At 47.6% G+C, this 16,110-nt stretch overlaps 1 protein-coding gene across 3 annotated transcripts in view; it reads right to left on the bottom strand.

Annotated features, from left to right (window-relative positions):
• TTC7B (tetratricopeptide repeat domain 7B) overlaps positions 1 to 16,110 on the bottom strand; it is a 1,395,621-nt gene that overhangs the window by 663,320 nt on the left and 716,191 nt on the right. The window lies entirely within an intron of this gene.

Here is a 16,110-nt window from a genome sequence, read left to right as displayed (position 1 = left end):
AAAAAGGACTTCAAAATTGCACTGCAAGGGCTCTATTCCCCACCCCTCTCTTCCGTCAGCACAGTCAAGGACCTAGGTGTCAAGATGGATGACACTCGGTCTATGAAAGCGCAAATCCAGTTAGACGCAGGATCCTGTTTTGGCCTCCTGCGGATGTTCAGGAAATGCCTTCTTCTTTTACCTCTTGACCACAGGAAGACCGTTGTCCAAGCCCTTATTGTTTCCAGACTGGACCATGTCAATGTCCTATACTTAGGCCTCCCGGAATACCTACTAAATAGTACAGAATGCGGCCGCTCGGGTGGTCCTCCTGCTTAGACCCAGAACCCAGATCTCGCCTCACCTGAAAGCCTTCCACTGGCAACCCTTTAGGAAAATAATTTGCTTCAAGGCCTTGGTTGTGGCCTTTAAGGCACTGCAGGGTACTGGCGCACATTACTTCAGAAGGAGAGTCACACAGTATGCCCCCCGCAGAACCTTGAGGTCATCACCATTGCATTTGGCGGCTATCATCAAGATATGCCGCACCCGCATAGGAGGTCACTCTTTCAAAGTGCAGGTCGCACACGCCTGGAACCTCCTTCCTGTGACATTCAGACAGTTGACGGACAATCTCACCTTCAGGAAGATGCTTAAAACTTGGCTCTTCCGACATTCACCCTAAGTTTTCCCCCGCCAATTTGGGACAGCAGCAGACTAGTTATGAGATTCTCAAGCGCCGGGACACTCTTTTGGAGTACCTGCGCGCTTTATAAATACTCTTCATTCATTCATATGAATGAAGTAACGATTGTTGGTGACCATTACATTAGACATTGCGAGTTAAAGACAAACTTTGAGAACTGAAAGCATGTACTTCTACTTAAGAGTATTTTCATTGCACAGAAATAGCATTTATGCCACAATTTGGTGTTTAAACTTTAGATAAATTTCATGGAGGAGAATGTAGGATTTATTAAATAAGGATACTGACTATATGCAAGTGTAAGATTCTGTTTAGATGACTTTAATGTAGGAAAAATCAATTCATTGAATTGTATTAGTGCTCTAAGATACAGAGCACGAGGGATTCTGCACAAATACAGAACTACGAAGCAGGAATATGGGACCTTGGTGTGTAGGGACTGAGTCTTCCTACCACCTTAGCACCCACAAGCCCATGACTGACTAGCTGTAGTGTCTCACTTGCTCTCCTACTCACTCACAGAGAAACAAATGATTAGACATCCCAGAACACAATTCTACCAGATCTCCTAGGAATCCCGGTAACAAGACACAGCCTTTCGCTCACACTCGTGTACTTGTCCAAAATAAGATCTGACAGAGACATGAAACAGTTTAAAATATTTATTTTAACTAACGTGCCCTAACATGCAGAATAAGTGCCACAACAAGAAGGGAGATGTCATCATAAAAAGACAATGGAGAAGAGATTATAGTGCCTAAGCTCCCTCCCCTTGCTAAGAAGAAGTATTATTATATAATAGAAGATTGCTGGGCTTTGTCAGAAGACTGCATACCTTAGCCTATAGATGGTAGATCTATATCATAGGTGCTGTCTCGCTCTTCTCCCTGGAAAGGTCCCTCTCCAAGTGTGTGTTACCTATTCGTGTATCCCACCTAGGGTGTGAATTTCGACTTTCTATGCACTTTTAAATTGTATTTTACCTACCTGCTGCCTTCCTTGCTCTTGACCCCGTTCCGCAGCGGCTGTGTGCCGATCGAGCGGAGGGTCATTCATTGAGCAACACGCCTCACACCACTTCCTGCCTGCTACGCTGTTGACGCAGGTCAGCGCGCTAGCTGTTATTATGCTTCTGGCTATTTTAAGAGGTGGGCTCTCGCATTCTCTGTGACTACAGCGGCGAGTTAGGCTGCCTGATACTTACTTCGCGCCAGCTTCCTCCGTGTGTGTGTGATTGAGTTTACTGCTAGGGTGTGATTTTCGACATTCTATGCACTTTTAAATTGTATTTTACCTACCTGCTGCCTTCCTTGCTCTTGACCCCGTTCCGCCACGGCTGTGTGCCGATCGAGCGGAGGGTCATTCATTGAGCAACACGCCTCACACCACTTCCTGCCTGCTACGCTGTTGACGCAGGTCAGCGCGCTAGCTGTTATTATGCTTCTGGCTATTTTAAGAGGTGGGCTCTCGCATTCTCTGTGACTACAGCGGCGAGTTAGGCTGCCTGATACTTACTTCGCGCCAGCTTCCTCCGTGTGTGTGTGAATTGAGTTTACTGCTAGGGTGTGATTTTCGACATTCTATGCACTTTTAAATTGTATTTTACCTACCTGCTGCCTTCCTTGCTCTTGACCCGTTCCGCCGCGGCTGTGTGCCGATCGAGCGGAGGGTCATTCATTGAGCAACACGCCTCACACCACTTCCTGCCTGCTACGCTGTTGACGCAAGTCAGCGCGCTAGCTGTTCCCTCTACGTGGCTATTCAGATGGCGACTTGGCGGAAGCGCAGCGGACGAGCGCAGCTGGCGCGCCGCCATCGCGCCGAAGTTGCGCCAAAGTTAAGCCCGTCTGCGCCCGTCCGCGGCCGATCGCGCCCAGCCATACTGTGTATCGCATCTCCTATTCACCTAAGGAGCTTATTGCCCTCTATCATTCCGGCCCACTCCAATCCCGCACTACTGGTGCCGCTCGGGACTGTGGCATTCTGACCTCCCTGGGTCCTAGTCCTGGTATTTATGAACTAGCGTCCCTTATTACCTGTAGCGATTCCCCCATTACCCTACCAACTGCTCGGCCACTTCCCTCTCATCCCTTGGCAATAGTTTATCTCAATACTCGGTCGCTAGTGAAGCACCAGCTCGAAATATTCCAGATGCTGGCTGATAATAAGGTAGATATTCTTCTCCTTTCGGAGACCTGGCTAACCGACGACTCTACCCCTTACATCCTCGCTGCTATCCCTACTGGCTACTACATCATACAGTCCAACAGAGCGACAGGTAGAGCTGGTGGGGGGGTTGCGGCTATTATTCGCTCACAATACAAGTTCACCACTCTTGAAACTCCTGCTCTTCCTAAAACTGACATACTTACCCTGAAATGCATTTCCCCTGGGTTTTCTTTTATCTGTGTCCTTGTCTATCGACCTCCTGATACTATGTCCCTCTTCTCCCAACAATTTGGGGACATAATCTCTCGGCTAGTCATTCATTCCGCCAAAATCCTCATCATTAGCGACTTTAGTTACTGGCCGTCAGACCCTTACGAAAGTGGCCTTTCAGAAGATTTCACGGACCTGTTACTTGGTCTGAACTGTAATCAGCATATTACAATAGCCACTCATAACAAGGGTCATATTCTCGATCAAGTTTGGACAGCCAATCTTGATATCTCCCCTCCCTCTGTCTATCCCTGCTCTTGGTCCGATCATTCTTTTATTTCCTTTTCCCTGAAATTTATTTTACCTTGTCACCCTCCCCCTACTATTAATTTTACTGCACGTAACTGGAAACGAGCAAATCTCGCAGAATTCAACTCAATTCTAGCCACATCAGCTTCTAGTGACATGGCTTCGACATCTGCCCAGGCTGCCGCTCTTGATCAGTAGCTAGGACATGCGAGCAATGCAGTTGCCCTGTTAAGAACTATCAAAACTAAACGCCCCCACGACGCTCAGCGATGGTTCACAGAGCAACTGAAGTCAGACAAATTGGCCCTCCGACAAGCAGAGCGCCGCTGGAGGTGCAATTACGACCCTTCCTTAAAAACGGCTAATGTGAATCGCCTAAATCTCTATAAAAAATCCATCCTACAGGCTAAAACCTCCTACTTTTCACAGAAGATTCTTAACTCTGCTTCTAAAACCAAAGATATTTTCTCAATCGTGAGGGAACTTTCTTTGCCTGACCGTGTCACTGTTCACCCTCAACCGTCACAAGCTCTTTGTGACTCCCTTAACTCTTTTTTTATTGACAAAATTATCACCATTAAAAATAATATTCCCATCCCTTCCTCCTCTGTTGTTTCCTCTTTACCCCCCCAACCCTTTTTGCTTTGATGTATTTCCTCCTATTTCTTTGAGCGAGTTCACCTCTCTCTTACATATGGTAAGCTCGGGCTCTCCTAATGACTGCTGTCCCCCCAAATCCTGAAAGCCGCTTTTTTGGCTTGTCCAGATCCACCGTTGGCACTTCTTAACAGCTCGCTTGCCACCGGCTCTGTCCCTGATGCTTTCAAACAGGCGGTAGTTGTTCCCATTTTCAAAAAACCTGGTGCCGATCCCTCTGTTTTGAGCAACTATCGACCGATCTCCCTTCTCCCCTATTTGGGGAAAATCTTGGAGACCTATGTCACCCGCTGCCTCAGTGCTTTCATTGAGGGGTCTTCCTTCTTGGATGACCAGCAAGCCGGTTTTAGACCGGCTCACTCCACAGAAGCTGTCATCGTGGCCGTAATGGATGCACTGAAGCAAGGCGCAGACAAAAACTTGGCTCAAGCTCTTGTTTTACTAGATCTGTCGGCCGCCTTTGACACGGTCGATCATGCTATCTTGATCGACCGTGTCAACAATGCGGGTATCCGGGGCTTGGCTCTCACTTGGATCAGTTCTTTCTTGCACCAACGTTCCCAATCAGTTCACCTTTCCACTTTCTCAGCACCTTATTCTGCACTCTCCTGTGGTGTCCCTCAGGGCTCGGCTCTCTCACCTCTTTTGTTTAATCTTTATATGCAACCCCTTATAGTTTCTCTCCGTCACACCCCTGTCACTATTTTCAATTACGCGGATGACCTACAGTTGATTTTTCCTGTTGACTCATCCCCCTCTTCCTGTGCCAATTTCCAGTTCACCATGCTCCCTATCTCTGAATGGATGCATTTTAGCCAGTTGAAGCTCAATCCCAGCAAGACAGAGTTGGTACTAACAGGTGGGTCAGCTAACCCCTGGAGCTCCAGTTTTTGGCCCTCCGCTCTTGGCACCCCACCCTGTCCTGTCAATTCGGTGAAAAGCCTTGGTGTCATCATATCCAATGACCTGTCTATGAGACCTCAAATTAATGCAGTTACATCGTCCTGCTTTTTCCATCTACGTAGGATCTGCAAAATTCGCAGATTCCTCACAACCGAGGCTCTCATACTGGTCATTATGGCTCTTGTCACCTCCCGGATTGACTACGCCAACTCTCTCTATGTTGGGATTCCTGCGTACCATCTCCATCGACTTCAGCTGGTTCAAAACCAGGCGGCGAGACTGATCTTTCAACAGTCTAAACACCAACATGTCTCGCCCCTGTTGAGGAAATTGCACTGGCTCCCGGTGGCTTCCCGCTGTATGTTCAAGTTGGGCTGTACTGTCTTTAAAGCCCTTTTTGCTTCTGCCCCAGTCTTTACCTCCTCCAAACTCAAACGTCATATCCCCTTAAGAAATCTCCGGTCTAAGACCCACAATCTTCTAGTCACTCCCAGGTATAAACGCAAAAAGCATGGTGGCGCGTGCTTTTCGTTTCTTGCTCCTGCACTATGGAACTCTTTCCCTATCTCACTCCGATTCTGTCCCAACTATCTCTGTTTCCGTAAATTACTTAAAACTTACCTCTTTCAACTAGCTTTTGAGTGATTATGCAGTCTGCCTCCGCTGTTGTCTATTGAGCGCCATGAAACAATTCGGTGACCGTGCGCGGTAAAAGTGATTTTAACATAACATAACATAACACCTAAAAAACAAAGTACGTTGTCCAAACAACAGCTGCATTGGTATATTTTGTCTAAGGGCTAAGAACAAAATAACAAGGGGCATTTTTGTTCGACCTTGCACATAATGTTCAGTCAAAATCCCAGGAACATGTAGAAAGTAAACACAGCAATGAGTTCTCATGTGAAGGAAGTCATAGAAATTATAGCAAAAAATAGAGAATTATTGCAAAAAATAAAGACGAGTAGTAACATATGCAAAGCAGCAATCAAGCTGCAGCGTGCTCATGCTAACTTAGTGAAAACGACAATGTTCCTATGGGCCTTGTGACACCCTCCCCTTCGCCAGGTCGTTAGCCACACACTAAGACAAAAATCAGAGGCAAGCAAAGGTCTCAGTAGTATTCCAATTAAGAAAATTATGAAGCCCCCCCAAAAAATTATTATTACAAGGTTTTATTTTTCAATCGGGTTCTCAAAAATGCCATCCATTCATAGTTAGTCATCAGAGATAGAAATGTTACGGAAAAAACGTAATGCCATGAACTCCAGAATGTTGTCTGTCCCTTCCATAGTAAAGGTATGCCATCCAGTTTAGTAGATCGAACAAGCACACCTGCTCCCGATATCCAGAGGCCGTTAGGAGCATCTCAAGGCAACCTGCGTTAACTTCGTTGAAACTCCGATCTATGAGTCGCTGTACACGAGCACAGGTACTTAAGTCTGCCGTTGGTCCCAGTAGAGGATCACACAACAAACGCCTACCTATGGCACATTCCTGGTCATGGGCCTTTAAGAGACCCAGTAACAGATCATAATCAAGGGCAGCGTGTGTGATATTGGAGAGGCAGACATCCAGGGCCCATTGAAAAGGGCATCGGAGGCATTGGAACACAGGTTGCACGCAGGTGAAGTATGCACGACGGAAGGTCAGCCAATAGTCGATGGCAAAAGACTTCACGGGCATCGAGCCAAAAAGCTGCAACATTCGATCACGTTACAGGTGCAACTGGACCGAGTTTGGCAGCTTCACTGATCGAGCATCCATTGCAAAGCAATAACAAAGGAACAAGCCCGCCGCAAATAAACAGGAGCACCAGGAGAAACCCTCTGAAGGCGCTGGAAAAATAGAATGGATAAAGGCTGGTATTACTCCAAAAATAGTTTGAAAGGATGAAACAAGGCCGGATCCCACAAGTTAAAAAAAGTGGGCAAGGCCCTCTGTATCGGACGCATTAAACATTTGGTGTATCAATTCTCAAAAATGGAGTGGGAGATTCGTATTTAGATGTGAGTGTATCTCACTTGGAGTTCTTGCCACCTGCAATTCGAAGGTCTCTCGAGCTGATGTGAGAGATATTGCTTGTTGAAACAATAGCGCTTTGAGTCTGCTTAGCTTGTTAAAATCTGTTTTCAAAGTTGGAATGGAAGGCCAAAGAGAACTATTTACAATCCCATGCGGGGGTGGAAACAGGACATTGCTGCAACAAGTAACTCGTGGGGAAACTGTTATTATATACAGGATGTCAGCCCGCAAGCCACAGCAGTCGTGGTTATTCAACATAAGATAACTTCAGTTAGAAAGCAAAGTTAGTCCAGGAATAATCGCTGGGACAGGGGTACCTTTTAAAAAACAAGTCAGATTTGGTGCTGACACTTTACAGGCGCCTTGCAGTTTAACTTGTTTACAGACTAGGGAATGTCCTACTGTAGAATTGCAACCCTCCCCTGTAATGAAAACTTCCTTATCTGCGCATTGACATCTAAAGCTGAAAGGTAACAACCATAATTCATTAATATAGTTTCTGCCCAGGGGCTCATATCTACCAACTGGCAGTGAAATAGCCCCATGCATTAACCACACAGCTGAAACTGTTCTACTTGTTCAATATGTTACAATATATATGTTTCATCCTTCATTGACATCAATTTCTGTTTATCAGTCAAATTAAATGGCAAAAATAGTGCAGAAGCATTCATATAATCCCACTTTTTAGCGTTTGTAAGGTCCATACAAATTGCGTCACAGAACGTAACTGATTTTGACCATGATATAAAACAGACACTTTCATGTTGAACAATGTCAATGACTGATGATACAATATTATCCAAAGTGTATATAGGAGAAGACAGTGTATTAATGGTATTATCAACAGCAAGAACTTTTTCTAAATTAGCTTGGTCAATTTGGCGCAGGCGGAACGCCGGTTCCATCTGCGATAGCTTCCAAAATTCATTATAGCTGCAAAAACAAAACGTTTTGTTCGAAGGGACTTTGGACCCAAAAGAAAATCAGCCAGATCAATGTCACCTAACAATAGAGAAAGGAATTGTTTCACAGATGACAGTGTGGAATGTTCCAACCATTGCTGACACAATTTACCCATTGAGTATGTGGTAACTGTATGGGAATGTGGGAAGTGTGGATCAGGTCTACTTTGGGTAAACCCCTGTGTAGTATTCAGAAAGGGTAATTGACATGCGTTGGGAGCTACTTGGCCACAATAACCAACCCAAGGGTTCAATAGTGGAAGAATTGGGTGTGCCATTTTGAAACATGAAAGCTAAGCCTTCAATTGTTTAGTTGGTAAGTGTTTGCCATGTTTCAAAAGGTGCTAATAATGGAATGGAGTGAAAATTTCGATTTTTGGCCGTGGCTAAACTAAAACAAGTAGTCTGGTGTAACTTCTCATTTAAAAATATGACCTGAGACGTTATTAGACATGCGAGATGCAATGATTCTATGCCCTGCACTTGCTAATTTGTGGTAACCCAAATGGATTTCAAATCAATTGTGTCATTCCAATACTCACAACCTTTCATGGACAAATCATTTATGAAGGACAAGGAGTAAACTAACTTAGTGTGGGTCAGGATAAATTTAGTGCGGTTGGGTATCTTCAGTTTACAAAAATAGGAGTGAGGGTCAAAAAGATTGTAACCAGTAAAATACATGAATTTACTCAGTTGGGTCTTTGACCTACCCTGTAACGGTGTAGTGTAATGCTCCCATTGGGTAAAATAAAAAATGGTCTTAGAGTTTTGGTCTTTTGTAAATAATGATGGCCATGATGTTGATAACGGAACATATCGGCATAGATTGCAGAGTTTAAATACAAAGCTTCAGTGTCAAACGCAGTATAATATTTCAAGTCAGAAAACAATGAATGAACAGCATGAATATCCCAGTCATCAGAATGTATATCAGGCAAAACCACATCTCCTAATGAAACATGGAAAATGTATGGAATGTTCAAAAGTTCCGTCGGGGCATGGCTATCGTATGGTACTTTATCCCAAACAATGCCAGGTAGAATTTGTGCCATAGGCGGAGTAGGGAATATTCTGCCCTATCTAGGTCTAGACACTTTAGGAGGAGCTGCTTCTTTTCCAGTTCTCTCCATAACCTTGGTGCACCTCTGCACTTATGGCGAGTCTCTAGTTCTCTGACCTTCTACTCTATATCCTGTCGTGTTTCCCGGCATCTTCTATTGTCGGTGGATGATACAGCTATAAATTCCCCCCTTGTTACCAATTTCAGTGTCTCCCAAATCGCAGCCAAGGATGTGTCCTCCCTATTACTGTGCTGTAAATATTCGACTATTTTTGCGCGTATCTCCTTCACCATATTCGGGGATTGCAGCAGGCCTTCTCTTGGGCGCCATCTCATGAATTTATTTCGGGTGTCATCTGGTTGAATAGTGACTGTGATTAGTGCATGATCTGACAGGGTTCTTGGCTCTATAGTTGCCTCCCTCACCCTAGATAGAAGCACTGTGGAGGCCAGGAAGGGGTCTAGGTGCACATAAGATTTGTGTACAGCTGAGTAGTGTGTGTAGTCTTGTGTCTCTGGGTGTTGTTGACGTCAGAATTCATGCAATCCATTTTCATCGAACCACCGTCTACCCTCCGGTGAGAGCGCCCCCTATTTATGTAAATCTCTGGCCAGAGTGATCCCGGGTATTGTCTATCACTAAATTAAAATCACCTCCCACCAGAATCGCTGCATCAGGAGATGCCAATCCTTCTACAAGGGTCCTAACAATGAAGGGTTTCTGTTGTGTGTTTGGGTTATAGATGTTGATTTAAGTGAAGTGAGTGGAACCGCACCAAATTCTACATGCGAGCACCCGTACCTTCACCTAATAGAGAGTTGTGATTACTCTGCTCTCTAATTTTTCTCCAAAACGAATAGCTACTCCGTTCTTTTTAGCAGCACTAGAGGACCAATATTGGTGTGGGAATCAGCATGCGCGCTGTGTCTCTAGATAAGAGGGGGGTCTCTTGCAGCATGCAAATATCACCGCCAGAGTTCTGGCTGAGCATTTTACTGGGTGATTGAGGGCCCGTACATTAAGGCTTATAATCTTAAGGGCTTTACGCATTGGACATAACCGTTGTCAAGTTGAGCTGTAGGATATGCGCACAATAGAGTGGGTGCGGTGGGTGTGTATCACTGCTTTCGAATATCTAACGACCCAATGACTGGTGCAGGCTACACAAAAAAATATAATCCCAAAACTTATTAACAATATAATATCTCCCATCAATCAGGATGGAACAAAGACTATAAACCCTTGAGACAAAAGTTTGGCTGAGAAGAACTGTTTGAATGGGCGAGAGCCCAAGGTAGTCCTTCAAAGGGAAGTGAGGGCAGTCTGCGACTGCACCTCATATCTGTGCTCATCATGCGCCCTTTGAGCTTTCTGCTGGAGGATGGCTGGACTAGGCCAGTGGTCAGTGAGGAAATAACTGCCTTCCGTTCTTTGAATATAGTTGCGGTGTCTGGTTTGTGGAAGGAGAAGGGTTTTCCCACTTTTTGCCAGCGGGGCAGAGTGTTTCTCGACCCTTCCAGTGACTTGCGTTGCACCTCCGGGGACATGGGTTTTGCAGTCCCCAGAACTTCCCTGGCGTCTTGAAATGAGGGTAGCTGTCGGATCTTGTACTTGTAGCGGAAGATGATCCGAAAAGGGTGTCCCCATGAGTATGCTATTCCTTTCTCTTCCAGGTGCGATGTGATAGGTCAAAATTCTCATTGTTTGAACAGGGTGGTAGCCAACAGATCTTGGAAAAATGTTGGAGAGTGGTGGCGGAATTGTATCAGGTGTGTGGCTCTCGCCTTTTTGATGATCAGCTCCTTCAACTGAAAGTCTTGCACGCACACCAAAATGTCTGCTGGAGGTGCCTTGCCACTTCACGGCAAACCCACCCGGTGTGCTCGGTCAGTCTGAATATCAGCTGTGTGGTCTTCGCCCAACACCTGTCGAAAGAGGGCCAGTACAAAGGCCCTAATGTCCTCTCCCTCTGCGTCTGACTGCACTCCCCTGATACGTACATTACTGCGGTGAGAGCGATTTTCCAAGTCTTCTGCATGGCCTTGTAGCTCAATATGCTGCTCCTTAAGCCGGATAATTTCTTCTTTCATCATTTTCAGCTTCTCGTCCCTTCCTGTTTCGTGTTCTTCTAGAGTTGCTACCCGGTCGCCTATTTCCTTCACATTGCGCGTTAGTTTATTTAGGTCAGCTGAGAGTTGCCCTTTCAATTCTTGTAGATCTTCACGCACAGATATGAATAGCACTGCCATGAAAGCTTTTGTGGCTGGGACATTGGCTCCCTCCTGTCCTCCCTGCAGTCCCTCCTCGTCATATTCCCAGGGCTCCCTGTGAGGACTGTTTCAGCAGCATCTTCTTGACAGTGCGTTCTTTTTTCAGCCGGACACTCGCCATCTGCCCCGCTTCAGTTCTGTCTATGCGTTGTGGTTCCGGACTAGCCGTGTCACATGCACCGTTGATCCCCTATCCTGTGCCCGGTCTGAGCTGGCCTGGTGTGGTGGAAGTCTCTAAAGTGCGTGTTGGAACGTTGGCTTCTCAGGCTCCGGTCCTCCCGAGGAGTCCTCATCCTCGGCTCCACTCCCTCAGCATGGGACGACTCCTGGTGGCCGACGACACTAGGATCAGCACCAGCACCCTCCGACCATGCACACAACCTGGGTTTCATCCTCGACTCAACACTCCCCATGACCAGGCAGGTCAACGCCGTCTCGTTCTCCTGCTTCAACACCCTCCGCAAGACCTACAGGTGGATCCCCACCAAAACAAGATGAACGGACAGCCAGGCCCTCTTCAGCAGCAGGCTAGACTATGGCAACGCTCTCTACGCAGTAGTCTCGGTAAAACTCCTGAAACGACTACAGCGCATACAAAACGCCTCCCCAAGCTTGATCCTCGACATCCCTCGCCGCAGCCACATCACACCCTACCTTAGAGACTTGCACTGACTTCCTGTCAACAAGAGGATCACCTTCAAGCACCTCACCTACGTACACAAAGCACTACTCCACAACACCGGACCGACATACTTCAACAGCCGACTCACCTTCTACACCCCGAACCGCCAGCTCCGCTCCGCAGACCTCGCTGTCGTACCCCAAATCCGAAGAGCGAACACTGGCAGCAGATCATTCTCCCACCTCGCCGCAAAAAACCTGGAACACCCTCCCCATCCTCCTACGGCAGACCCAGAACCTTCTCACCTTCAGGAGGCTACTTAAGACTTGGCTTTTCGAGCAGTAGCAGCACCCCTCCCTTCAGCGCCTTGAGACCCTCACGGGTGAGTAGTGCGCTTTACAAATGCGATTGATTGTCACAGATCAGGTACCCGGGGGTATGCTGTCTTCACTCATCAGCACTTGGCCCCCAAAGTGCTTGGGGGAGGGCCCGGTTCTCTTCTATAGGGGGTGCCGGAGCCGTGTCGCCAGGCGGACCCGGTGTTCAGATTACTCCCTGTAATCCCGCGTGTCAGTGCTATCTGAGGGGCCTCCACAGCGGGCTTTGTCCTCCTCTAGCAGGGGTGTCTCCTATCAATGGCAATGTTCACAGGACTGAGTTATGTTGATGCGCCGCTGGCCCCAGTCATTCCTATGCGTTGCTGTTCCGCATCTAGGGGCCCATACTCCTCCCCCGCCTCCCTACGCACTTTACAGCACCTGTGGGGCCTCGGCACCAAGGGGACCGGGCCTCAGGGATATCCCCCGTGCACCACACTCACCATCTACACACTCATTTCTCATGAGGCTGGCGCTGTTGGTGCAGTTGTGCACAATCTGGAGCCACGTAGCTTGCAGCTTTGTCGTCGTCGCTTTTTGGGAGCTCCTGCTCCCCTGCATGGCAAGGCTGGCGACAGGGCTCCTCTGCCCGTGCTCCTCAGTAAATCCAGGCCAACTTCCGTTACAACAGGGGAGCTCTTCCACTCACTCCCTGGTCTCCTGCACAGCAGGTGGTCACACAGCCCAGAGCTGCGCGGTTCACAGCTCCGGCGCTCTCAGCCCTGGGAGCCCCGGCTCTCGCCCGCAGCATGGCCGGCTTCAGGATCCGACTGCCTGGGCCCGTCTCCTCAGTCGCTCCGTTCTGGGACGGCCTCCGCTTCTCTCGGCCTGCTCTCTCACCCCCACTTCGGCCGACATCCACACCACAATAGTGGATGCAGTGCAGGGGAGTCAAGGGCTGCACTCATCAGCCGCCACAGCCTCCGCCTACACTCCGAACCTGGTAGGCCGCAGTCAACCCTTCATGTCTGGGGTCTGCCATCCAGTCTCCTGGGGCACTCCGGTCCCCTAGAGGCTCTAACTGTGCTCCGGAGCCCAGTCCACGCCCTTCTGACCAGTGGCTACGTTGTAGAGTGGGCTATAAGAATGCGATTGTTCGGCGGAACAGTAGAGACCGTGAAACACGTCTTTTACGGTCGCCATCTTGGCCATGCCCCCAGGATTGGCTATTTTAATCGCAATCAGGGTCAGACTGGAACTGAAAATAAGCATGGGCACCAAAACAAAAGTGGCCTCTGTAAGGGCGACAGGTGGACGATTACCCAGTGCTTGTGCACAACAACAATGAAGGCACAGGAGCCAGGAGGTGCCTTTTAACAAGTTCCACACTAACAGTGTGGGGCATGGCTCTCCCCTTTTTATTTCCTCGCCCTTGACCTCCAAAGTTGGGTCAGGAAATGCGTGCAAGTCACGACATTGTGCGTGTTCCTGTGCGGTATTACATTCTTCCAAAACCTTCAACGCAGAACAAACAACCGAAATCATTGAAAGTACTATTCATCAATAGTCTGAGTTGTGGCAAGTACCGCCATAGGCGATGCTCTAACCAGTCACATAGTCCTTGAGTTTCTTGGGCCTTGTGATGGCGGGTCCCAACCGGTAAGGATGACCCCAATTAATCGGGGCATGGCAGGAGGTTCAGGTATCTTTGATGACCTACCTACGTCAGGGCTGAGGGGCATCGCTGATTGTGATGATGGGATAGACCTGGGGTACCTTTAGTCTCAGCAAGGTCCTGGCCATCTTCTTCTTCTTCTTCTTGTGGTGTCTGTGTGGTTTGCTTGTTCTGCCCAGTTGTGCATTGGGACTGCTAACTGGATACCTTTGAGTATTGCAAACTACCCCAGTACTCAGCAACAATGGAAGCAATGTAGAATGAAGGCGACAGGATACCTTTAAGGTGAAAGATACGCTTAACAAATAAAAATAATAATAATAACTGGTGAAGGCGGACACGTTTCTCTAAACAAATTAGAAGTTGTTCTTGGCTGTTACCATGCTACCCTTTACTCTTTCTGAACAAAGACTTGGAGGGACTATGATTCAAAAGGGGACATCGGTACCGGACTTGGACCCAGTCCCCCACCTCAATCTTGGACTCTTTGGCTCTGCTGGCTTGGTTGGCTTTGTTATTATTCTGCATTCTCCTCCGCTGCATTGCTACAGTGTCCACATGTTTCGAGAGTCAAGCCCGCAGCATGGGAAATGTTATCCCGTACCGCTCTCCCAAACAGCACATCTGCCCATACTCTTTGCTTTGTGCTGTGCGAAGTGCATCTGTAAACTCCCAGAGTCTTGTGAATGGCCTCTTCTACATCGGTTTGCTGCTCGCACGCAATCCAGATAATCCTATTGAACTTGCGCATCAGTCTCTCAACCTTGCCGTTGGCTTTGGGCCAGTGTTGCGTGATCTTTCTGTGGGTGATTGTGAGGTACTGTAGGTATTGCTTGAACTCCTGGCCAAAAAAAGGGTGTACATTGTCGCTCAAGAGTGTTCGGGATTCCAAATGTCGCAAATATCTTGTCAAGGCACCTTTTGGTGTGTTTGAAAGTGGCCAGTTGAAGTATATCTACTATGGGAAATTTCAAGAAGGCATCTGAGACAAACAGCATGTGGCGTCCATTGGGCAAAGCACTGAAATCTATACTGATGACACACCAAGGGCCATAACTAGGGAAATCTGTAGCGGCTGGAGGTTGTCGATCTGGCAGCTTGCTGACTTAACACCAGTGGCACTTGGTGAACATGTCGTCAACCTTGGCTTTTAGTGCAGGGAACTAGAATTTTCGCCACAGACGGGCCTTGGTCTTGGTGGCACCTTTGGGACCTGTATGTGGAAGGCCAAAATGGAGGATGCCGGCGGAGTGGTGCTAAGCTTATGGCGGATATTCCAGAGAGATGAGAGATCATGCTGGGTGATGTCTTCATATTTTGTGTTGTCTCTGAGAAAGTCCTTCCACTTCCTGAATGCAACTGCATCCCAGGCTTTATGGAAACACAGGTATGAGGTGGTGGCATTGGTGATGTCCTGTAAAGAGAGAGTCTTGTGGCGCTCTAGCTCTGCGACCCAGTGGATGTTATCATCCACATCAGGCTGGGGGCTGGAATAGCTGCCACTGGCAGGTGGGGGTGTTGCGTCGTGAGAGGCAGTCGGTGGGATTGTCACAGCCACAGCCTGGTTTTTATCCCACTGATATCTGATATTCACTTCTCCCTGTAGATTGTGGATGGGGTGCAGTGCCTGAAAAGATGGGTATCAATGGTGTATGGTATGTGAGGACTTGGAAGGGACGTCCATAGAGATTAAGATGAAAATGGTGACCGCACTACTTGATAGCAAGAGCCTAATTTTCAATTTGGGTATAGTTTTTCAGTGTGCGTGAGGGATTTTCTGGCAAACGCAATGAGTTCCCAACAGTCACTTCCTGCATGATGAATGAGGATGGCTCAAGGCTGATGGGGCTGGTGTTGCAGGGTCAAAATAGGCCATCACGGTGTCGCAGTGAAGTGCCTTTTTCATGGATGTATGACGTTACAACGCATGCTTTTACCACGCATGCTGTTACAACGCAAACCTTTACAACACATTACACTTGGGGGTGCTGGATAGTGAATAGTTTAATTTACTATTCCAACTCCAGTCCCCGTGGACACTAGGGAAGGTGTTGGATAGTAAATTAAAACTATTCCTTATCCTAGAGCGCCCCCCAGTGTAATGCGTTGTAAAGGTTTTCGTTGTAATACTTGCGCTGTAACAGCACTGCGTGGTAAAAGTTTCGTTGTAAAGGATGTTTCCCCTTTTTCATGGATGGCAGCATCTTCTAGTGTCCCCAACACCAAAGACATCAGTGCT

The sequence above is a fragment of the Lissotriton helveticus genome, chromosome 9 (assembly GCF_964261635.1).
Source record: "Lissotriton helveticus chromosome 9, aLisHel1.1, whole genome shotgun sequence".
Taxonomy (NCBI): domain Eukaryota; kingdom Metazoa; phylum Chordata; class Amphibia; order Caudata; family Salamandridae; genus Lissotriton; species Lissotriton helveticus.
Note: the sequence above shows the minus strand (reverse complement) of the source record. Positions and strands in the feature narration are given on the sequence as shown.